This window comes from Zea mays, chromosome 6 (genome assembly GCF_902167145.1).
Source record: "Zea mays cultivar B73 chromosome 6, Zm-B73-REFERENCE-NAM-5.0, whole genome shotgun sequence".
Classification (NCBI taxonomy): domain Eukaryota; kingdom Viridiplantae; phylum Streptophyta; class Magnoliopsida; order Poales; family Poaceae; genus Zea; species Zea mays.
Window position 1 is genome coordinate 137063409 of NC_050101.1, and position 25232 is coordinate 137088640.

Below are 25232 nucleotides of genomic sequence, written 5' to 3' on the forward strand. Positions count from 1 at the left end.
TCATTAAAACTAAGTCATCAAGTTTCATGGTGGATCTGCCAAACTCAATATGGCTGGGCTTGCTTGGACTTAAGACACCGACATCATCTTCAGCATCATCCCCATCAGTGTTACCTTCGGCATCAGAAGTGTTCTTCTCTAGAGCACCCTTCTCTTCCCTCTAAGCAACCATCCCAGAATCTTTCATAATTTATGAAATAGGAGCCATCTCGGTTGCTTCTGCTTCCCCACCCTCATTCGTCAACCTAGCAGCGGATCTAATTCTAGCCATTGTAGCGTTGAATCGAAGGTGAACTAAGAGTTTTTTGCGCTAAAGACGAAGCACAATCGAAAGCTGAGAAGGATGCAAACACCTTCAACTGCAGTAAAATTTTTTGGCAACACAACGATGCAAGTGCAATGAATGTTGTAATAACTTAACACCAACCAATCTATTTTTGTAGTCCTACAGGTGAAGAAGGCAAACCACCACGCTAGTTACACCGGCTGATCGGTGGACCAACGGAGTCCGTGACTTTTTTATTCGTTTTTAATAACAAGCTCAGAGAAGGTGTTTTTGGACCTTCGACATTCAAAGGCCTTCGTACGTTTCGTGGATCGAGCTCGTTATGAAAAAACGATCTAGCACCGTAAAGGGGCTACTATTGGGGGTCTCCTTTTCTACCGAAGGTCCTCAGAATAAACAAGCTGCTTTGATTCATCCAACAGACATACTGCATGACCAAATGCCGATGCTAGAACGATGAAGCGAGGAACGCAAGAGACATGACAAAGCTTCATCAAGTGTCATAGCTTCGGCTTAAGTTGATTCCGAAGGTCTCACAACAAACCAGATCAAGGGTAGAAAGACAACTTCATCCTCAGTGTTTGTTTTAGAACAAATGTATAGATATCAAGGGCACAATTGTAATTTCGTCTGGGCTGCTTCCCATGCCTATAAATAGGTGAACAGTACCCCCGTACTGTTCAGGCGATCATTGAAGAGAGTAATTAGGGAAAGCCCAAAGTGCAACCTCAATTATTCATTCTCTGAAGGTTATTCTTGTATTTCCCTTCGCGCGGAGCCAAAGGTACAAATGTAATCATTTGTTCTTGTATTGCTCAAAGTATGGTCTTATTAACATATATAAATAAAAGAAAGGGAGAGTTAATCTCTTATCATTTGCTCATCATTTTAACATGAATACCTTTGTCATATTGTAAACCTTCACTTACAAGCAACCTTCTGTGAAGGGTTGGTTGAAAGTGAAGTTACATATCCACCATCATCTTCGTTCAAGAATTATTATCTTCAAGATAAGATAATGCTTCGAAGGACGAAGGTCCTTAATGTTTAATATCGTATTGCCTTGTTTTTTATTTACAACAATTGAAAAAGTAACCAATAGTAAAAACTGATTGGCTGGTGTAGTAGGTTTCACACCTGGTTTGAGCTGCGAAACATGGAAGACGGGGTGGATCATGAAGGACGATGGCAACTACAGCTTGTACGCCACCAAGCCAATGTGTTGCAAGACTTTGTTGGGACCAAAGTATTTATATGACAATTTGTGACTGGCATGAACTGCAACTGAGCTCTGAATATAAGGCTGTAACTTGAGGTACAACATATCCCCAACCGCGAACACACGATCAACCCGATTTTTATCAGCTTGATGTGTCATCCTTTGTTGTGCCTGTAGCAGGTGCTGCCTAATAGCATGATTCATCAGCTGCCGTTGGGATAACCAAGACTTAATATCGCCCATGGGTACTGTATGTGTAGAATAAATACCAATATTGTGTGGTGGTCGGCCATACAACACCTCTAAGGGTGAGGTACCTAGGGAAGAATGCAGAGATGTATGGTACCATAATTCGGCTAGTGGAAGCCACCGTTTCCACTGATGGGGATGTGAAATCACAAAACACCTGAGGAAGGTTTCCATATATTGATTAACTCACTCTGTTTTCCCATCCGTTTGTGGATGGTAAGAAGTGCTCATACGTAACGTGGCACTAGACAACTTGAATAGCTCCTGGCATAGGGCACTGGTGAAAATCCAGTCGCGATCCAACACCATAGCTTCCGAAAGGCCGTGCAAACAATAAACTGAATCCATGAATAGCCGCGCCACTTTTAAGGCTGTGAAGGGGTGAGCCAAAGCCACGGAGTGAGAAGGTTTTGAGAATTTTGTCAACTATAACTAGAATGCAATCGTACTTCCCTGATTTTGGTAAGAGGCATGGGTATTTCGATCGATCCAGTTTGGCACGGGCACAGATGTCACATAAACTCACAAATTGCCGGAATGTCCTCCTATAGCACTGTCATGCAGGGAATGAAGAAATAACTTTGGAGTGAAGCTCGAAATTAGTACCCAATCAAATCCGCCCTTTGTACTTGATGAGGCCGTCAGACAGTTGATAAGGGTCGGCGGGCGTAGCACCGGTGGACAACTCAACAAGCAATTGTTTGGCCTTGGTATCTTTGAGATAACTGGTAGCAACATCGGATAACCACTAAGGGGTGCTTACTGATAGAGCATGAAGGTCCATAACTGAATGAGGTTATCGGGAAAGAGCACCTGCATCTCGTTTGGTTGACCCTTGCTTATATACCACCTGCTGGTATTGTAGGCCCAGTAGTTTAGTAAACACTTTTTTGTTGCCAAGATGTCTTCAAGTGCTGCTCATTAAGATGTACTAGATTTTTGGGTCTATGAAAATCAGGAAGGTCCCATGATGCAAGTATGATCTCTAGTGATCGACTACCAACAGAATAGCGAGATATTCCTTTTCATAAGCCCACAGACCCATAGTTTTCATGCCTAAAGGTTTGCTAACATATACGAGAGGGTTATTATCTTGCAACAGTACTGCACCCACCCCCACACCGGAAGCATCGGTCTCAATAGTAAAATGCTGGGCAAAGTTAGGGAGGGCAAGCATAGGCGCTGAAGACAGAACTTCCTTCAATAGATAAAATGTTAGTGGAGTTTTCTTGAGTCCACACAAAAACATCATTCTTTTTCAACAGATTAGTAAGGGGTTTGGCTATGACACCGAAGTTCTTGACAAGCTTCCTGTAATACCCAGCCAACCCGAGGAATCCACATAGCTTTTACAATTCTTAGGTTGAGGCCAAGAAGAGACATCATCCACCTTAGGGCTTGTTCGGTTATTCCCAATACACATGGATTGGATGGGATTGGAAAAAATTGTGAAGAAATTTGACTTGTTTGGGATTCAAACCCATCCAATCCCGCTCAATCCACATGGATTGAGAGCTAACCGAACAAGCCCTTAGTGGGATTGGTTGCAACTCCTGCCTTGCTAATAACATGACCCAAGTAGGCAATCTCTTATTTGGAAAACGAGCACTTAGACAATTTGACTTGCAAATGGTCCTGAAGAAGCAACTACAACACCCATTCTAAATGCAACATGTCATTATCCCAAGTATCATTGTACACTAGAATGTCATAAAAAAGACCAAGACACACTTGCGCAGCAAGGGCTTCAGCGTACTGTTCATGGTGCCTTGTAATGTCGCAGGAGCACCAATAAGGCCAGTGGCCAGAGGCCATAACATGGAATTCGAACTACCCATGGTGTGTCTAGAACGTTGTCTTGTCTTGATCCTTAGGGTCCATTCGGATTTGATGAAATCCCCCTGAGATCCAAGGTTGAAAACCAGGCAACCCATACAATCCATCAAGAAATTAATTGATAATTGGCACCAGATACTTGGACTTGGTTGTCAATGTGTTGAGGTGGCAATAGTTGATGCAAAAACGATAAGTACCATCTTTTTTCTTAACCAAAATCACTAAGGAAGCAAAGGGACTTTTGCTGTGTTGGATAAGTTCAGAGTTTAGCATCTCATCAACTTGCTGCTCATTTTCTGACTTGAGTGCAGGCACGTATCTATAAGGACTCATTTGCACTAGTCGTGATCCAGGAAGCTAGGGTATCTAGTGATCACAGTTGTGTACTAGAGGAAGGCCCTGAGGAACACTGAACACCGATGAGTAAGTGTCCAATAAAGACTGCAAGTCAGCATCAAGTGGTATCAAGATTTAGGTTACTCATGAGATATAATCTAACATTTAGGTTCGTTTTGTTTGTCCCATAACCCAAAAAGGCCAAAAAACTAACTAAATGTTTTATCATAACATTAAAAACCATTAGTGTATCCTGACTTACAGACTTCACCTCAGCTTGTGCACAATTTGATCTTCGATTTTGCCATATTGAGTTTGTGTCCTAGGTCAAGGTCTTGTTGCTGGTTTAGATTTATTTTTTGTTTAGTTTGATCCATTTTATCCTCTGCCATCCCACAAATTCAATCTCCAAAACAGATTCCATCCTATTTTATCTCATCATCTCGTCCTTATCACATTAGTTTCTGCCCAATTCGATATTTTGAGCATAAATCTCGCATACAAACTCAGAATTTAGTGTTCTTATACTTTCTGGAAACATTAGAAAATTATATACAACTTTATTATTTATGATATTTCCAGAAAACATCAGTATCAAGGAGTTATTGGTATTGGAAGTAAATCTGTTTGTGATCTTGAAGTTTTGGACTAGTTTGTTTTTCGGGGTTAATATCTCCCACTTCTTTCATCCAAAATAGGCGATCCATATATATAAAAGAAAGATAAAAAGGAGACCTACAACTTTCATGTTGTGATTGTTTGCTTTTGAGGTCTTTAAATTAGACGAAGAGTCTATTGAAGTTAGAACAGCAAATCTGTAGCAGGCAGATGAGAATTGTTTTTGATATTCTTGTGTTGTTTCTTGTTTTTGCGGCACTTTTATCGAAAAATAGAACATAAAAGGCAAGTGCAAGAAAAGAGCCGCACAAAACAAAAGAAAAAATAAAAAAACATAAGTGTCCTTGGTGCTTTAGATGTGTGACTTGTTTGCTTAAACTAGTCTATAAACACCATTGATCTGTGCACCTCTGTAATTGTTTTGCTCCCAACTTGTTTCCGTGTTGTTCCTAGATCCTTGTCACCTCCTTTGTGCTTTGATCCAACTGTTCTAATACATTCTCTAGGCCATCAGCTAGAACGGGTACTTGAAACACTTATTCAACATTGGTATATATTATTGACTTGTGTGCCATAGATATATATTTACTGAGCCTTCTCAAAGCTCCACCTTTCTCTTGAGCAGAACAAGTACTCATTTTCAATCACACCCATGCTCATTGGGCTGTCACACCAGCCACCCTTTGCCACCTGCAGTGCTGGTAAGAACCTTATAAGATCAGGGTAAGACGCTCTGCAACTTGTGTTCCACCACCACCCTTGAGAGTAGTTGTAGGGTTCACACTTTTTGCTTGTCGCTTTGTTTCTATTTTGTACTAACAATGACATGAACATCCCATCTGGAGCTCCACAACATGATGAGAGCTATGTGAGATGCACTCAACATGAACACTGAAATGTTGAAGAGAGTTTTAGAACTTGTCGAATAGATGGACAAGATGGAGACTCATCTACCAAAGCCTACAACTTCTTCCACAGGTGATTCTATTCTTGCCTTTTGATCTTATGATGGTATAGATGCTGAAAAATATATTGAGTGGGAAACTAAGATAGATTGTCTTTTTGGAAAATATTTTATGTGTGAACGGAAAAATATCAAAAAGGCAACTAGTGTTTTGACTCATTATGCTTTATCTTGGTGGGAGTCCTTAACTCCATCTAATAAACCACAAACTTGCAAAGATCTGAAAATTCTTATGCGAGAAACTTTTATTAATACACCTCCTAAATTAAATTCATCTAATGAGGTGCATCATCTAATGGATCAAACTATTGCTATTTGTCTTGTTGTGACTAACCTTTTGTAGGATCATATACAAAAGCGAGAGTATGATGTTAAAGAAAATGAGGTACTCATAGCAGCATCAGAAAGTTTAGACCCATCATTTCATAATTCATCAAGTATTCCTTTTGCTAGTGAGAGTAAAGGTAATGCTCATGGTGAGACTTCTCTTGATGTGTTAATTTTTTTCTCCTAATCATCAACATATTCCTTCTGGTAAATAAGAGTTGTATGATGATGCTTCTATTTTTTCTGTGCCACATCTTATGCAAGAATTTCGAACAAGCATTCCCATAACTAGTGTGCAGGATGAGCTGAAATTGCTATCTTTTTAAATACTTTGGCTTGTATTGAATTTGATGTTCTATGTAATCTAAATAATTTAGAGGATAAACTTTCTTTTATTGCTGATTTTCTATGGACATCTAAACATACATATCATTTTATTGCAAGATATAATTGGAAAGGAGAATATATGGTACATCGAGTATATATTTGTTCAGATATGAATTCTCCTTTTGCCATGAAACAGTATGATCGACTAGAGGGTTGTGTTAAAGCTAACCATATCACATCTAGTTCCACTTGTCCTTCTTTGTATGTTTTACAACAACAGGGTCAACTTCAAGAAGGGGAACAATATTGGACGACATCAAGCACTACATCAATACCTTTTGCAGGCATCAATGACTTTGAGTCGAGGACGACTCGAAACCAATCAGGGGAGAATCATGAGTACATGGATGTCAACTATATGGTCAAGGCCCAATCAATCAGAGTCCCAAGCTCAAGGGGAGTTGAAGTCCAGTTTATTCGTGAATCTGGTTTGGATTGCAGGAGTGAGTCTCACGAAAATGGATGCCCAGGCTACATATGGAATTCGTTTTTGACGTTCTAGATACCATTGGAAAGCTAAGAAGATAAACTTTCCAACCAACTTGTCCCATGTCAAAATATGCTCAGAGCAGATGGAAATCGTCATAACAAGATCATGCCCATAATCTGCCAGAAATCAGCGACACCTGTTTTTGAGCCTAAAGGCCTTGTACATCTTAGGGTTGCTCGGACACCCCCTTGGACACCGCCTGAGTCGAGAACGAATCTAATTCAAGTGGTGGAGGATGATGATGACATCACTCCCATACAAATAATGCATGGACCAACAAGACGAGCACGTGCACGACAACTAAATCTCCAAGTTCATTCTTACCTAGTCAATTGTATTTTAGAGCTTATGCTTTGTGCCATGGATGTTTTGATGATTAGGAACCTTGGAAAGGGCCATAAAGGACTTAGGAAAGGCCAAGATGTCAAAAAGGAAAAGCTAGGACGTTCACAACAAGAAAAAGCCAAGTCAACTTCGTCTCCACCATGGAGTTTAGGACCATTCTGCACTAAAATGGATGCCTAGGATGCATCCTACATCTGACTAGGTTGGGCTTTATATGGATGGAAAGCTAAGGCGATAGACTTTTCAATCCAATTGGAACCAACTTAAAATTCATCTGGAGTCAACGGGAATCATTGAAACAAGCCAGCGTTCAGATTCTGTTTTGGTGTTGCGACACCATTTGTTGGGTTGTTGGCCCATGTATCATGTTGGAGCCCATTAGGGGTACCTTTAGGGGTTGCGCACGCCCCTAACATCTATTTTAACAGCAACCACTACTATATTAGGGTTTAGGTTTTGCTTAGATCATATATGTCTTCAAACAGTATCGTCGTTCATCGGTTTGTGAGACCCCACCTCGTGATCAATACAGTTTTGATTGTGTTCTTCCTATTCTTGGTTGTGTTCTTGATTGCACTTGCAGGGATAAGCCTTCGTGGCAAGGTCACTCGTGTGTCATGGGTGATAATCAATGGAGCAGTGGTGTAGTGATTGCGAGGATCCATTTGCTCAGAGCCTTGGATACCTCACGGAAGATCAGGTCTTGCCTTCTATCAAGTGGCCTCTATCACTAGTGTATCATCACTGTACTATGAGTTGAGAGCCAATCCATGTCGAGGATCATATCATAAGGTTGGAGATCCAAAACCTTGAGAGTCGATATAAACTAGTATCCTTGAATGGACCACATTGCATCAGGGATTTTAGAGATACAAGACAAGCGATACCCATTAGCTACCTGCACTAGCAAGCAGGGACAACCGACACGAGCTGTTGGGGGTTGGTGGGCTATGGAAAAACTGAGAAAGGAGATAGAACTGCCCAAATCCAGCAATATCGACGCTGATAATCCACCAAGTTCACCCACAAACCTCATAGTTTTAGTTTGGGGTACCCCATCTAGCTTGGATGCGCATAGATGCAAACCATGGATTTGTTCAGAATGATCATACTCTGAATGCACATCATCAGGTGGCACTTGAAACTGGTTCCACAACTCAACCATATGTAAATGAACATTGTCAAGACACTGATGACCTTGAGCATAAGTCATACCACATTTGTAGCAAAGGCCTTTTGCCTTGCTATAGGCATAAACTGAAGATAGATGATCCCCCACACCTGGTTGGTGATCTACACCCGACATATTTAGGTCAGGATCCTATACTACAACCCCATTGGGAGGAGGCAATGGAAGGGGGCCTCGCTAATAATTCTTGGTGTAGAGCCCTTTGTCCAACTTCTTGAATTCCCCGGCTTGGAAGCGTGGACAATTTCATCCTGCAATTGAGCAAGAACAAAGGCAGTATCCAGATCTTTTTGGCACTGAATCATAACGACAGATTTAATTGTGGTGTAAACCATCTAGGAAACACATGGTATAATATAGAGGATCAAACATCACTTGATAGCTATTGAGTTGATCGACCAATTGTGCAAACTGATCGATAAACTCTATGACCGACCCACGCTATTTGATATGCAATAAGTTCATGACTAAGAGGGCATGCTAATCGTTCCCAAAATTTTCCATTTGCATTAGCCCAAATTCAGACCATGTCATATGAACTAGCTTAGGCTCAATAGACTGTAACCACCTAGCCACAGCCCCCAAAAAATGCATCATGGTCGTGGCCACCTTGACCCATACTCGACGATGGACCTCATACATTGAGAAGTAGTCCTCACATCGAGTTTGCCATGGGTTTAGATTCTCGCTTTCGAAACATGGAAAGTTAACTCGTGGCAGCCGCCCCAATTAAGAATTAAGATGGAAACCCTAGGATCTATGGCCACTACTGTCCGAAAATAGATCAAGGTGATGAAATAGAGAGTGGAACAAGAACTCAGGTGTACCATTGGGTGGGAGGTGGGTTTGGGTGAAAACACGCCCAAAGCTAGACTCCGAGCGATTGTGTTTGACGCGGTGCCCCATAGGGTCGTCGGCCTTACCGATGGGAGAAGGTGGGCACCCCATGGCCGATGGATAAGAATCCAGAATGCCCGTCGCATGGAGGATGGAAGGCGACAGGGTGGGAGGTGTCGGTGGTATCATCTTCAAAAACTCTCCACGTAGTCGCTCCATGGAGTACTTGATGCCATCCACGGAAGCCTCCATGTACGAGCGTAAGGAATCAAACGCTGTTGTGCCCGATTCCAACGCACCGACTCGAGTTATCGCCAATGGCGGAGGACGGAAAAGATCTAAGGTATGGTGAAACATAACAAAGATTTTTCACTTAGTGGCATAAGTAGGATACTCGCTGCGCAGCCACCACCATCACAGACTTGTCGAAGATGCCATGACTCTTGCTCAGCTCTCGCGATGAACAGGTGACCTTGGTGTTGTGGGAGACGGAACGACAATTGAGCGATGGACACCTGAGCCATGGAGACACAAAACAGTGATTTGGTGAAGTCATAAACTGTACCCATGTGGTTGGCTCCAAGTCCAGCTAGCTAGCAAGAAGGGCGTAGTCAAGTGTCAACGTGCCAAGCAAAGGCCAAAGGGCCCATAGAGAGTAGCAGCCTGGATGCCTTGTAACGGTTCATAAAGTACATGTGTTTCTGTTCTTCCTTCGGCTGCCGATGCTAAGTTTCTCGTAGCGAAACTTAATTTCCTTCTATGTGGTTATGGTACGCAGTGATTTTGGGGTAAATTCACTAGAAAATTAAGGTATATGGCAGATGCCATATCTTGCCACAACTAAGAGCGACGCCCCTGGTTGTCGTGCCGCCTCAACAGCGTCCAAGCGCTCAATGGTCGCCACCACTTGAGCATCTATCTCAGATCACAGCGTCCATGGAGGAGCAGCCAATGTAGCCTCCAGATGCTGGATCGATGAGGAATTCCAAGCCACAGTTACCTCCAGCGAGCGCCACCGGGCATCCTACGCAGTAAGACGATCGCTGATCTCCCGGAGAAGCTTCGATTGCTCGTCGTCGGCCATCTTCAGATTTGGCTCCATGACGCCAGATTGTCTAGTTTGGTGCGTGTAGTAGACGGACACCAGCCTAGGAACCAGTGTGTTGACACCTTTTTCGGGCGCCAAACACTCAATAAGAACCAGCGGTGTGGTGCTCTCTACACAGGCGCGGACGGTCCGCGGCCAGGGGCCGGACGGTCCACGACCTGTCGCAGGGCTAGGGTTCCCTGTCGGACGGTCCACGCCCTCGGGCCGAACGGTCCGCGCGTGCGCAGGGGCGGCGAAAGGTCACAGGCGGCGCCTGGATCTCACTCCCGGGAGGGACCCCGTCGAGGAGGAGAGATCCTAGGGGTTGTCTAGGCTCGGCAGGCCGACCTAGACTCCTCTAATCGACGTAGAGTCGAAGAGAAGCGAAAAATTTGGGGATTGGAATACTAAACTAGGGCTAAACTAGAACTAGACTAGAACTACTCCTAATGCATAAGGTAAAAACGAGTAATAGACTTGATTTGATCGATTGTTGGGGGTTCAATCAGCCGTAGCCCTTCATCTATATAAAGGGGATGTCTGGATCCGCTTTGAACTAATTTCTGAGTCAATCCCATGGTTTAGGTAACAAATCACGCGAGAAACTAGGAACCCTAACTGACTCTGCGCACGCACGGACCGTCTGCGCCACCACCGCGGACAGTCTGGACCGTGGACCGTCCGGCCTCTGGGCCGGACCGTCCGCGCGGCCTCTTTTGGCTTCCAACATATGCCCCCTGCCTTTTGGTGAAGGTTGATGAACCAAAAGCATATGAACTAAACCTGATGTAAGTCATCGGCTTTTCAAAATAGAGATCATTCAATAAAGCACCAATGTATAAAAGGCCGTTTTGGATTGTATCTTTCTCGGCCATGACCATTTGATCAATGGATCAAAATGAATAGAATAGAGGTGCCCCCCAGCCTAGATAGACAAAGGGACTATACATGTACCATGGAATCATCGTTGTGCCATTCCACATTTGAGTAGGACAATATACCGACGATGAATAAACGGGTGGAAAGTACCCTGGTCTCATAGGATGAACAGGCGATGCTTGTCGCGTCGCCTTTTGGGTCATTTTGTTCGACCGTTTCGATTTAGCAGGTGACCGGGGTTTCTTCGTTGACCGATCACGTGGAACAGTCTTTTTGCTAGCATTTTTGGAGAGCAACTGATCAAAAGTAGGGTCGGCTTTGATCAGCCGATTATATGTGTTTTGCCCTTGCATCTTTTTCCTTACCTCGTGTAAAGGCCGACGCCTTTGGTCATAGGTGGACTGTCCGGCTGAGTCAGCTAGACTGTTTGTCTGAGCACCGGACCGTCCGCACGTAGGTGCGGGACCATCTGCGATGCTCGGGCTAGGCTGATGTGTTTGGCTTATTAATTGTGCCTGCCCCCCGGCGTCTTCGGACTTTTTAGCCTTCTCGGCCAAAGCCTTTCGAGCAATCTCCTTTTGTGCTATGATTGACATGCGAGGATTGTTAATGACGATGCCCTTGCCTTTGCCTTTATCGGCCATTTCGGGCCGAACTAAGACCCTTTTGCATGCGAGTTCTATTGTATTAACAGGAAAAGGTTGTGTGTCTACTTGCATCTCCTGATAAGCCAATCGACCCTCATTTATGGCCAATTGTATTTGTCGACGAAAAACATTACAATGGTTGGTGGCATGAGAAAAAGAATTATGCCACTTACAATAAGCACGCCTTTTTAATTCATCAGGAGGAGAAATAGTATGAGTTAATTTAATGTTGCCATTTTTTAGTAACTCATCAAATATTTTATCACATTTGGCAACATTAAAAGTAAACTTAACTTCTTCTTGTCGATTCTTTTGAATCGACTGTAAAGCAGAACATGCGGAAGGTTTAGCCTGTCCTGGCCAAACCAGTTCGGCGGTGTATACATCCGTGGATTCATCGTCTGAATTATCCTATCCCACTAGATGCATCTTATGGCTAGCCGATTTTGATGTTTCCTTACTTCGGCTTTCACAGGTCATAGCCCGCTGGTGCAAGTGCACCAGCGAAAAGAATTGGGTGCCATCTAATTTTTCTTTTAAGTAGGGTCGCACCCATTGAAAGCCAGCCCTGTTAGTTTTTTTTCTGTGACATGAATCTGAAAGCATCGGTTTCTAGTGTCCCGGAACCTCCAGATATAGTCATTAACCGATTCTTCAGGCCCCTGTCGGACTGAAACTAAGTCAGCCAATTCTAATTCATGTTCTCTTGAGAAGAAGTGTTCATGAAATTTCTGCTCTAATTCTTCCCAAGAGTTAATAGAGTTTGGTGGCAAAGCTACGTACCATGCAAATGTAGTATCAGTAAGGGACAATGAGAATAAACGAACGCGGTAGGTTTCCCCATCAGCCAATTCTCCCAAGTGTGCTATGAATTGGCTAATATGTTCGTGTGTGCTTTTCCCACCTTCACCAGAAAATTTAGAGAAGTCTGGTATTCTAGTTCCCTGTGGATACGACACGGTGTCGAATCGATGGCTATAAGTCTTCCGATACGATTGCCCTATACCTGACACACTAACACCGAGTTTGTCCCTGAACATCCCGGCTACCTCGTCTCTGATCCTCTCCGCCATGTCTGGCGACCATCCATTGAGTTTGTGGGTGGAAATCTCAGGTTGCCTGACATCACTCTGTCGGCTTTCCTCCCAGGGATGTTTGAGGTGTGTGTTATGTGTCCTATTAATGTCACCAGCTCCTGCCCTATACCTCTCAGGCTCTCTTGTGGACGAACAGTATTCAGCCCTATGTCCATGAGGTGGTATGGTATGACTATAGTGTGTTGCTGGTGGGGCACCATAATGTTGTTGCGATGAATTTGGAAACTGTGCGTATTGCGCAGCTCTCGGCTCTGTGTACGCATATCTGGACGGTCCGACGTAAGAGGCCGGATGGTCCGTGACCTGGCCAAATGGTCTGAAGGTATATCCAGATTGTCCAGCCGTATATGGTGCTACCTGGGTAGTCTCGTACCCAGACCGTCTGCCGTAAAGAACTAGACGGTCCGTGATCGGGCCGAATGGTCCAGGGCTGTACCCGGACGGATCGGTCATATATGGCGTGACTTGGGTAGTCTGTGCGTGGACTCGTGTAGAGTCGGATGGTCCGGCGTAATACGTTGGACGGTTCATGCCATATCCGGACGGTCCGACGTAAGATGGTGAACGGTCCGCAACATATCCGGACGGTCCGGCGTGATGCACCGGACGGTCCGTGATGGGACCGAATTGTTCAGGGTTGTACCCTGATGGTTCGGCCATGTACAGTGTGACCTGAGCGTTTTGTGTGCGGGCCTGCATCGGGTCGGACGGTTCGGCGAAATACGCCGGACGGTCCGCGGTATAACCAGACTGTCTGAGATGATGCTCGGACGGTCCGGTCGTGTCCAGTACCTACCGCGTGCCTAGTGGTTGCAGTTGTGATGGTGACACAAAAGCGTGCATCGGCATACCATATGATGGCTAGGTCAAGGGTGACCCGTTTATAGCCGATGTGTTTGACGCGGGTGGCTCTGTATTAGACTCTCGCGATGGAAAGCTAGAAGCAGCTGATTTCTCGTATGCACGTAAATGCATTTTAATAGATTCATCTACATATTGCTTTAACTGATCTCCTCGTTGATCCATGAAAATCGTAAGAGATAGATCTGGAGTACTTACAGCGAAACCCTGAAGTGGAGGTAGGAGAGATTCCATATCGATCTCCCATTGACGGATGATCTTCTAGTGACGATCCACCGTGAAGTGTGACAAGCACTTTTCTGCCGCCTCCTTGCGCCGTTCGGAGAGTTTATGCAACAGTTCTGCCTCTTCCTTGTCGCGTTGTTCGTTCCATTGCTGCATCACCTCCTTCTCATCACGCATTACGAGGTCTTCGAAGGGTCTTTGGTCATCAGCCGGGAGCGCCTCCATGGCCGACTTGATGATGTTGGTGGTGGAGATCTTGGTGTGATCCTTAGAACCGGCCATCTATGGGCCGATTTTTAGCAGGTCTAGACACCTAGTCCCCAGCGGAGTCGCCAAAAAGTATGTTGACGCCTTTTTCGGGCGCCAAACACTCAACAAGAACCGGCGGCGGTGCTCTCTGCACAGGCGCGGACGGTCCGCGGCCAGGGGCCGAACGGTCTGCGACCTGGCGCAGGGGCTGGCGTTCCCTGCCTGACGGCCGGACGGTCCGTGCCCTGGGGCCAGACAGTCCGCGCGTGCGCAGGGGTGGCGAAAGGTCACCGGCGGCGCCTGGATCTCACTCCCGGGAGGGACCCCGTCGGGGAGGAGAGATCCTAGGGGTTGTCTAGGCTCGGCAGGCCGACCTAGACTCCTCTAATTGACGTAGAGTCGAAGAGAAGCGAAGAATTTGGGGATTGGAATACTAAACTAGGGCTAAACTAGAACTAGACTAGAACTACTCCTAATGCATAAGGTAAAAACGAGTAATAGACTTGATTTGATCGATTGTTGGGGGGTTCAATCGGTCGTACCCCTTTATATTTATAGGGGAGGAGGTTTGGACCTTTTCCTAAGAGATAGCCAACAAACTCCCACATGATTAGATGGATAACCACGCACGAGATAAGGATAAACATCCGAGTTAATCTAATCTCGGGACACGCGGACCATCCGGGTCCAAGGGCCGGACCGTCCGCTCATTTTGGTGCCCAACATATGCCCCCCTGCCTTTTGGTGGAGCTTGGCGAACCAAAAGCATCAGCAAAATCTTCGGAAACAATTGACCTCATGAGCTTTTGTTCCTGAAGTAAGGACTCAGCTCGATGCAAGTCATCGGCTCTTGCGATCAGATAATATAAATACTTGATGGAACTTTAATGCACAGAGGCCGTTTCGGATCGCATCCTATTCGGCCATGTCTACCTGATCAACCTGTCAATAGGAAAAAACTTGTGGTGCCCCCATCCCAAAAAAGCAAATGGATTGGGCCAGTAATACGAATTCATCGCCGTACCACCCCACACATGAGCAGGACAACACATCGGCGATAGATAGAACGGGACACACCATGCTATCTGAGAGCACCTAGAGGGGGGTGAATAGGTGATCCTGTGAAACTTGAAACTTAATCCACAAAAACTTGATTAGGCGTTAGCACAATAATGCCAAGTGGCTGGAGAGGAGTCTCAACAAAACACAATAACCACAAGAGATCAATCACAGAGATGGCACAGTGGTTTATCCCGTGGTTCGGCCAAGACCAACGCTTGCCTACTCCACGTTGTGGCGTCCCAACGGACGAGGGTTGCAATCAACCCCTCTCAAGCGGTCCAAAGACCCACTTGAATACCACGGTGTTTTGCTTGCTTTACTATATCCCGTTTGCGAGGAATCTCCACACTTTGGAGCCTCTCGCCCTTACACTTAGATTATCACAAAGAAGCACGGAGTAAGGGAGGGATGAGCAACTCACACAAGACACAAAGATCCTAGCAAATACGCACACACAAGACCCAGACTTAAGCTCAAAAGACTAGCACACTAGAACGGAGCTCAAATCACTAGAATGTCGAACAAGTCCGCAAGAATGGAGTGTGAGTGATCAAGAGTGCTCAAGGAATGCTTGGTATTCTCCTTCATGCGCCTAGGGGTCCCTTTTATAGCCCCAAGGCAGCTAGGAGCCGTTGAGAGCAATCCGGGAAGGCAATTCTTGCCTTCTGTCGTCTGGCGCACCGGACAGTCCGGTGCACCACCGGACACTGTCCGGTGCGGATTTCTTTCCTTCTGTGGCGTAGCCGACCGTTGGCGCCTGGGAGACGTTGGCGCACCGGACACTGTCCGGTGCACACCGGATAGTCCGGTGCCCCCTCCCGACCGTTGGCTCGGCCACGTGTCTCGCGCAGATCGCGCAGCCGACCGTTGGCATGGCCGACCGTTGGCTCACCGGACAGTCCGGTGCACACCGGACAGTCCGGTGAATTATAGCCGTACGCCGTTAATTCCTTCCCGAGAGCAGCAAGTTCGCCTGAGCCAGCCTGGCGCACCGGACACTGTCCGGTGCACCACCGGACAGTCCGGTGCACCCAGACAGAGCTGGCTTTGGCTGAAACAAAGCTATCTCTCTCCAATTTGTTTTCTCCTGTTTCCAGCACTTAGACACAATACATTAGTCACTAAAGCAATGTACTAAGTCTGAGAAACATACCTTTATACTTGATTTGTACTTTGTCCACCATTTGACACTTAGGCACTTGTGTTGGACACTAAATCACCAAAACACTTAGAAATGGCCCAAGGGCACATTTCCCTTTCAATCTCCCCATTTTTGGTGATTTATGCCAACACAACATAAAGCAAGTAAAACAAGTACAAAATCAATTCAAATAAGAACTCAAATTTGTTTTGAATCAAATTTGGCATATATGAATCATTCTTTGCCACCACTTGGTTTGTTTTTGCAAATCGACCTCAATTTCCTAACTCTAAGTCAAACACACTTGTAGAGACATAAAGAGAGTTGTTCCAATAGAAATTGATCACAGTATCAAAAACTCCCCCTATTTCCCATAATCAACCATTCTCCCCACAAGAGACTAACTTTTGATAATAAGAAGCAAACAAGAGTATTTTGACAAACAAAAATTCTAACTCTACTTTTTCAAAATTCTCAAGTGGTAGCTGATCCATTTATTGCTTTAGCCTTATTTTCTCCCCCTTTGGCATCAAGCACCAAAACGGGATCAATTTTTGGCCCTTTAACCCCATTGCCTCACCAAAAATCTTCAACTAAGAGTAAAAGGCAATAAGAGTACTAAGATGAACTTGGAAGAAGTTACTCTTTCATCGGAGTGCAGTGGAAGTCTTGCATGGTCCAAGTCCACCTTTTCCCTTTCAATCCACCTTCGAGACTAAATCAGGCAAACTCAAGCACACAGTTAGTCTCAAAGGGTCAAGTTGTAGCACATCTCCCCCTAAATTTGTGCATCACTTGCAAAGGACTTGTGAGGTCCGGGGAGTGCATGTACAACTTGAGCACCATAAATGAACAACACAATGCAAAAGGAACATGATCAAAGGCATAAACACATGTATGCTATAAATCAATCCAAGTTCCGCGAATCTAAGACATTGAGCTCACTACGCAACTTGCAAAAGGTCTGCTCATCTAAAGGCTTGGTAAAGATATCGGCTAGCTGGTTCTCGGAGCTAACATGAAACACTTCGATATCTCCCTTTTGCTGGTGGTCTCTCAAAAAGTGATGTCGGATGTCAATGTGCTTTGTGCGGCTATGTTCAACAGGATTATCCGCCATGCGGATAGCACTCTCATTGTCACATAGGAGTGGGACTTTGCTCAAATTGTAGTCAAATTCCCTGAGGGTTTGCCTCATCCAAAGTAGTTGCGCGCAGCACTGTCCTGCGGCAACGTACTCGGCCTCAGCGGTGGATAGGGCAACGGAAGTTTGTTTCTTAGAACTCCATGACACCAGGGACCTTCCTAAGAATTGGCACGTCCCCGATGTACTCTTCCTATCGACCTTACATCCAGCATAGTCAGAGTCTGAATATCCAATCAAGTCAAAGGTAGACCCCTTTGGATACCAGATCCCGAAGCAAGGCGTAGCGACTAAATATCTAAGAATTCGCTTCACAACCACTAAGTGACACTCCCTTGGATCAGATTGAAATCTAGCACACATGCATACACTAAGCATGATATCCGGTCTACTAGCACATAAATAAAGTAAAGACCCTATCATAGACCGGTATGCTTTTTGATCAACGGACTTACCTCCTTTGTTGAGGTCGGTGTGTCCGTCGGTTCCCATCGGAGTCTTTGCAGGCTTGGCGTCCTTCATCCCAAACCTCTTGATCAAGTCTTGCGTGTACTTGGTTTGGGAGATGAAGGTTCCATCCTTGAGTTGCCTCACTTGGAACCCAAGGAAGTAGCTTAACTCGCCCATCATCGACATCTCGAATTTCTGAGTCATCACCCTGCTAAACTCTTCACAAGACTTTTGGTTAGTAGAACCAAATATTATGTCATCAACATAAATTTGGCACACAAAAAGATCACCATCACAAGTCTTAGTAAAAAGAGTTGGATTGGCTTTCCCAACCTTGAAAGCATTAGCAATTAAAAAGTCTCTAAGGCATTCATACCATGCTCTTGGGGCTTGCTTAAGTCCATAGAGCGCCTTAGAGAGCTTACACACGTGGTTGGGGTACCGTTCATCCTCGAAGCCAGGGGGTTGCTCTACGTACACCTCCTCCTTGATTGGCCCGTTGAGGAAAGCGCTCTTCACATCCATTTGGAACAACCTGCTAGCAAGATACGAATGGACTCTAGCCTAGCCATAGGAGCAAAAGTCTCCTCAAAGTCCAAACCTGCGACTTGGGCATAACCTTTTGCCACAAGTCGTGCCTTGTTCCTTGTCACCACCCCGTGCTCGTCTTGTTTGTTGCAGAACACCCACTTGGTTCCCACAATATTTTGCTTGGGACGAGGCACCAGTGTCCAAACTTCATTTCTTTTGAAGTTGTTGAGCTCCTTCTGCATGGCCAACACCCAGTCCGGATCTAGCAAGGCCTCTTCTACCCTGAAAGGCTCAATAGAAGAGACAAAGGAGTAATGCTCACAAAAATTAACTAATCGAGATCGAGTAGTTACTCCCTTGCTAATATCACCCAAAATTTGGTCGACGGGATGATCCCTTTGAATCATTGCTCGAACTTGGGTTGGAGGTGCCGGTTGTGCTTCTTCCTCCATTACATGATCATCTTGTGCTCCCCCTTGATCACACGCCTCCTGTTCATCATCTTGAGTTGGGGGTTGCACCTTTGTTGAGGAAGAAGGTTGATCTCGCTCATCTTGTTCCTGTGGCCGCACATCTCCAATTGCCATGGTGCGTATTGCGGCCGTTGGAACTTCTTCTTCATCTACATCATCAAAATCAACAACTTGCTCTCTTGGAGAGCCATTAGTTTCATCAAATACAACGTCGCTAGAGACTTCAACCAAACCCGATGATTTGTTGAAGACTCTATACGCCTTTGTATTTGAGTCATAACCTAACAAAAACCCTTCTACGGCTTTGGGAGCAAATTTGGAATTCCTACCTTTCTTCACTAGAATGTAGCATTTACTCCCAAAAACTCGGAAATACGAAACATTGGGTTTGTTACCGGTTAGTAGCTCGTATGACGTCTTCTTGAGGAGGCGATGAAGGTAGACCCTATTGATGGCGTGGCAAGCCGTGTTCACGGCTTCCGACCAAAAGCGCTCGGGGGTCTTGAACTCTCCAAGCATCGTCCTCGCCATGTCTATAAGCGTCCTGTTCTTCCTCTCTACCACACCATTTTGCTGTGGTGTGTAGGGAGCGGAGAACTCGTGCTTGATCCCTTCCTCCTCAAGGTACTCCTCCACTTGAAGGTTCTTGAACTCGGACCCATTGTCGCTCCTTATCTTCTTCACTTTGAGCTCAAACTCGTTTTGAGCTCTCCTTAGGAAGCGCTTGAGGGTCCCATGGGTTTCAGATTTTTCCTGCAAAAAGAATACCCAAGTGAAGCGGGAAAAGTCATCAACAATAACTAGACCATACTTACTTCCTCCTATGCTTAGATAGGCGACGGGTCCGAAGAGGTCCATATGTAGCAGCTCCAGAGGTCTTGATGTGGTCATCACATTCTTGCTATGATGCGCTCCTCCCACTTGTTTACCTGCTTGACAAGCTGCACAAGGTCTATCTTTTTCGAAAGTTACATTGGTTAGACCTATCACGTGTTCTCCCTTTAGAAGCTTGTGAAGGTTCTTCATCCCCACATGTGCTAAGCGGCGATGCCACAGCCAGCCCATGCTAGTCTTAGCAATTAAGCATGCATCTAGACCGGCCTCCTCTTTTGCAAAATCAACTAAGTAAAGTTTGTCGTCTAATACACCCTTAAAAGCTAGTGAACCATCACTTCTTCTAAAGACAGACACATCTACATTTGTGAATAGACAATTATATCCCATATTGCATAATTGACTAACAGATAACAAATTATATCCAAGAGACTCAACTAAAAACACATTAGATATAGAGTGCTCGGATGAAATAGCAATTCTACCTAACCCTTTTACCTTGCCTTGATTCCCATCACCGAATATTATTGAATCTTGGGAATCCTTGTTTTTGACGTAGGAGGTGAACATCTTCTTCTCCCCCGTCATATGGTTTGTGCATCCGCTGTCGATAATCCAGCTTGAACCCCCGGATGCATAAACCTGCAAGGAAAATTTAGGCTTGGGTCTTAGGTACCCAACTCATGTTGGGTCCTACAAGGTTAGCACAAATATCCTTAGGGACCCAAATGCAAGTTTTGTCTCCCTTGCATTTTGCCCCTAATTTTCTAGCAACTATCTTCCTATCCTTTCTACAAATAGCAAAGGAAGCATTTAAAGCATGATACATTGTAGAGGGTTCATTAACTTTCCTAGGAACATTAACAACATTTCTCCTAGGCATATGAACAAAATATCTCCTAGACATATCTCTACCATGCATATAGGAAGAACTAGAAGCAAACATGGCATGAGAGTCAAAAGCATCATAAGCATTACAACTCCTATAAGACTGTCTTCTATCATGGTACATAAAAGCATGGTTCTTTTTAGCACTATTTGCCGTAGGGGCCTTCCCTTTCTCCTTGATGGAGATGGTTGCCTTATGGCTCGTTAAGTCCTTGGCTTCCCTCTTGAAGCCAAGTCCATCCTTAATTGAGGGGTGTCTACCAATCGTGTAGGCATCCCTTGCAAATTTTAGTTTATCAAAATCACTCTTGCTAGTCTTAAGTTGGGCATTAAGACTGGCCACTTCATCATTCAGTTTGGAAATTGAAACTAGGTGTTCACTACAAGCATCAATGTCAAAATCTTTACACCTATTGCAAATTATAACATGTTCTACACAAGAGTTAGATTTACTAGCTATTTCTAACTTAGCATTCAAACCATCATTTATGCTCCTTAAGCTAGAAATTGTCTCATGGCAAGAAGATAGTTCACAAGAAAGCATTTCATTTCTTTTAACTTCTAAAGCATGAGATTTTTGTGCCTCTACAAATTTGTCATGCTCTTCATATAAAAGGTCCTCTTGTTTCTCTAAAAGTCTATCCTTTTCATTCAAGGCATCGATCAATTCATTAATCTTATCTATTTTAGTTCTATCCAATCCCTTGAACAAACTAGAGTAATCTATTTCTTCATCACTAGACTCATCATCACTAGACTCATCATCACTAGAAGAATCATAAGTGGCATTGTTTTGATTACATACCTTCTTCTCCTTCGCCATGAGGCATGTATGACGCTCGTTGGGGAAGAGGGATGACTTGTTGAAGGCGGTGGCGGCGAGTCCTTCATTGTCGGAGTCGGATGACGAGCAATCCGAGTCCCACTCCTTGCCAAGGTATGCCTCGCCCTTAGCCTTTTTATATGCCTTCTTCTTCTCCCTCTTGTTCCCCTGTTCCTGGTCACTATCATTATCAGGGCAGTTAGCGATAAAATGACCAATCTTACCACACTTGAAGCATGAGCGCTGTGGCGGAACTGCTCGAATTATTCCAACTTAAGCGCCCAAGTCCCGCCTTAGAGGCTAGACCACACTTAAATGGGAATAACCCGTCAATCCCTCGGATCTAGTCCGACACGGCCACTGACAGGATCAAGTACCACAATCTCACTCGAAGGTGAGTCACAGAGCAAATACAATAAAGCATAAAACCATACCTGCCACAATGTTAAATTATTACATCACCATTATCATCATCGGAGTTTTTGCAAAAGTATCCATCATTGTTTGAAGTGCAGCGGAATAAAACTAACGGTCATTAAACAGAGAGATGGGGAAAGCCTGTCCCATCACTCCTCATGCTCCTCCTCAGCCGAGGCAGGGTCCCACTCAACAGTCCAACCCGGTGGTAAGGTGGACGGCCAAGTCACTCCAGCAACCATGTCCTCCAGAGAACCTGTAAAAATTATGCCACAAGCAAGGCTGAGTATACTAATACTCAGCTAGACTTACCCGGTGTGAGGAGTCTACTCCTCTACCTCTAGACATGCAGCTGTTTGGCTGTGGGGTTTGGTTGCCAAAAGCACTAGCTGAGTTTCTACATCAAAGTTTTAACTTAGTCAAAGTTAAGTGTGACTCTCTTAAGGCTAAAAATGGACTATCTACTCATACATGGTAGCAAGCATTATTAACAATCAACATCTTATCTCAACTCATCATACTTCCACTTATTACTCAATGCAGTACAATGGATCAAGCAGTCTCATTAGCTGCGAGAAACAGACGATTCGAATCGAGTTTTTATCCTTGCAAGGTAAACCTAAACACACGACATGCAGGGGCACTCCGTCCCCACACACATCAACCGTCCCCATCGATTCCCCGTCAGCAGATCAGGGCTCACCGCCTTGGCGTACAATGCCCCACTGACCCCGACTGGCCGTCGTGCAGTGACCGCACTTGTACCCACCATAACCGGAATGGGAGACCTCGTCTCAGGACGCGTGAGGGGATATGTCCACTGCCGGGTTCACTCAGGTACTAGGCTTACCGATTTACCATATTTCTCGGCATGTGCTTAGTACGTTCAAACGCTTGACACAGGTATCCGCACGTTAATCCTTATTCCATTTTCCATCTCGTAAACAACCAATCCCCATGGATTGTTGTCCACCAACTAGTATCATGACAGTATAAAAGTGGGTACAATCAATTTCCTGATCTCGCGCGAGTGCTAGAAAAATCACTCGTCTTCTACCGAGATCCTAATTAAGTAAAGCAACTACTCGACCTGTCATACTAGAATTCATCTCAAAAGGATTCCTGAGATCATGCAACTAGGGTTTCAAACAATTCCTACACCTAAGTGCACAAGCAATCCTACAATCATTAAGTGAAGTAAAATAGTATAAATAACAGGTTATGCATAAAACCGGGGCTTGCCTTCCAAAGCAGTGGCAGGCAGGTCCTCTGGTGCAGGCTCTGGTGCTGGATCTGGGGCTACCTCCTGAGCAGCTCCTTGCTCCGGCACGAGGATGTACTCTCCGTCAGCAAGATTACAGTCTATCGAAATGCAATGAACATGGATGTCATGATTATGCAAGATTTAAGAACATAAGCTAAAAGAAACTAAGTTAAGAATTAACTTAGGGTTTCCTGGTTATGTGGGGCTTCTAATGGTATACATATACATAGACTTATTACCTTTTAGGTTTAGGTTTTTCCTTTAGGATAACATAGTGGATTGGTATTGTCTTTATAGATTTCAGTGGACAATTTTATATAAAGGTTTTAGGATGACATTAATTTACATTATTTATCTTCCTTTCCTTAATTTCCAATTAGGGTTTCTAGTGTAGGTTTGAACTACGACAGTGTTTTAATAATTTTCAAAAATTCTGTAAAAATTACAGTGGGTTGTCACTGGCTATTTTAGCTTGTTTTGAGAATTTGAGGCTTAAAGTAAAAAAAACTAGTCCTTAAACAAAAATAACAATAGTTAGGCAAAAAGGGCCACTTTACACTACAAGTCTTTTATTAAAGTGGGTCCTGACCTAAGGGTTATTTTTGTTGGCCTCTAGTAGTGATAAAAAGCTCTTGTACCAAAAAGGACAGAGAGCAACATGATGGTTGATTAATGATGGATTTGTGAAGTTTGGTGCAAAAAGGGTGATTAGAACTAACTTGTTGTTTGAAAAATATCAAACAACAGATTTCAGATTTTTCTTAAGTTCTTATTATCAACACATTAGTTATCCTAAGGTTTGGGGAGGTTTTACCTTAGGGTTATTTTTGTAGGGTTTTTCTAAGTTATCCTTGTTTTATTAATTTAAAAGGTAGCTTTCTTATTTTACACTACAACAGGGTATGATACATTTTTCCAGTGAACTACATTGACTAAGTATCTCAACAAAAATAGGGGTGCCCTCTGGTTCATTATTTATGTCACTTTTTCTATTTTTCTTAAACTTAAGCATATTATGGAATAAGGGGTTAAAACTAACTTAATGTAATGGACAGAGGGGTTTAACATTTTTAACTAGGTCAGTAGGTAGATATAAACTTCTCCAAATTTTTCTAACCTTAGTTAAATAGTACAACCATTTTTCTTGCTATTATTAAGCTTTTGGTCCAAACTGTAATTAAATCATAACCTTATATTTTTCTCTAGTGCTTATGGGGTTTTATATTTTTCTTAGATAGGTTACATTATTTAGAGTCTGGCAAAATTAGTTTGACCAAATTTGGATAAACCAAACAGAAGTTATGGGTTTTTAAAGTTTCTGTTTGAATTTAAATCAGGTTTTAATTAAGTTTTTCTGGAAAAACAGTTTGCGCCGAGGTCCCTGGGTTTAAACCGAATCAAACCTCGCAGATCTACCCTTACGCCACTATTCACTTGAGTCTCTGACTTTTCACTTAACCCCCTGGATTTCTCTCCCTCTCACCCGCAGTCCTTCCCTTAACTGAAACAGTAGCCGCGGGAAAGAAAAGGGTGGCGCGGCTTACCGGCGGCGAGGGAGGTCCGGCGAGGTGGTCGGAGATGTTCAGGAGGTCGCGACGATCACGTCGATGTGCGGGTCGGCGTCAGAGGTGGTCGGAGCTCCCCTGGCCACGAACACAGGCGGCGGGGATCGACGGCGGCGCCTGCTCCGGCCAAACCACGGCGGGAGAGTTCAATTAATGGGCACGAGGAGCTTCACGGGATGACACAGAGGCCATGCGCGCAACGAATCGGGAAATGGTGAAGGGGTTTACCCGGTCCACGTGCGCCGGCGAGTTCTTGAACTCCGGTGAGCGCGATTTGGCTTCTCCGGTGACGCGGGCCCTCGGTTCAAGCTTGAGCAAGGCTCACGGTCTCACCAGGAAGCTATCTGGGGGCTTGAATCGAACGGAGGGGGACTGGAGAGGGGTTGGCCACGGCGGTGGCTCTTGGTCGGCACTGGCGGGCTGCGGGGAGGTCGCCGGAGGCAACGGCTGGCTCGTGCGAGTCCGGCGAGGTACGGAGGGAGCAATGGGGAAGGCAACCGAGTGCTGGGGCG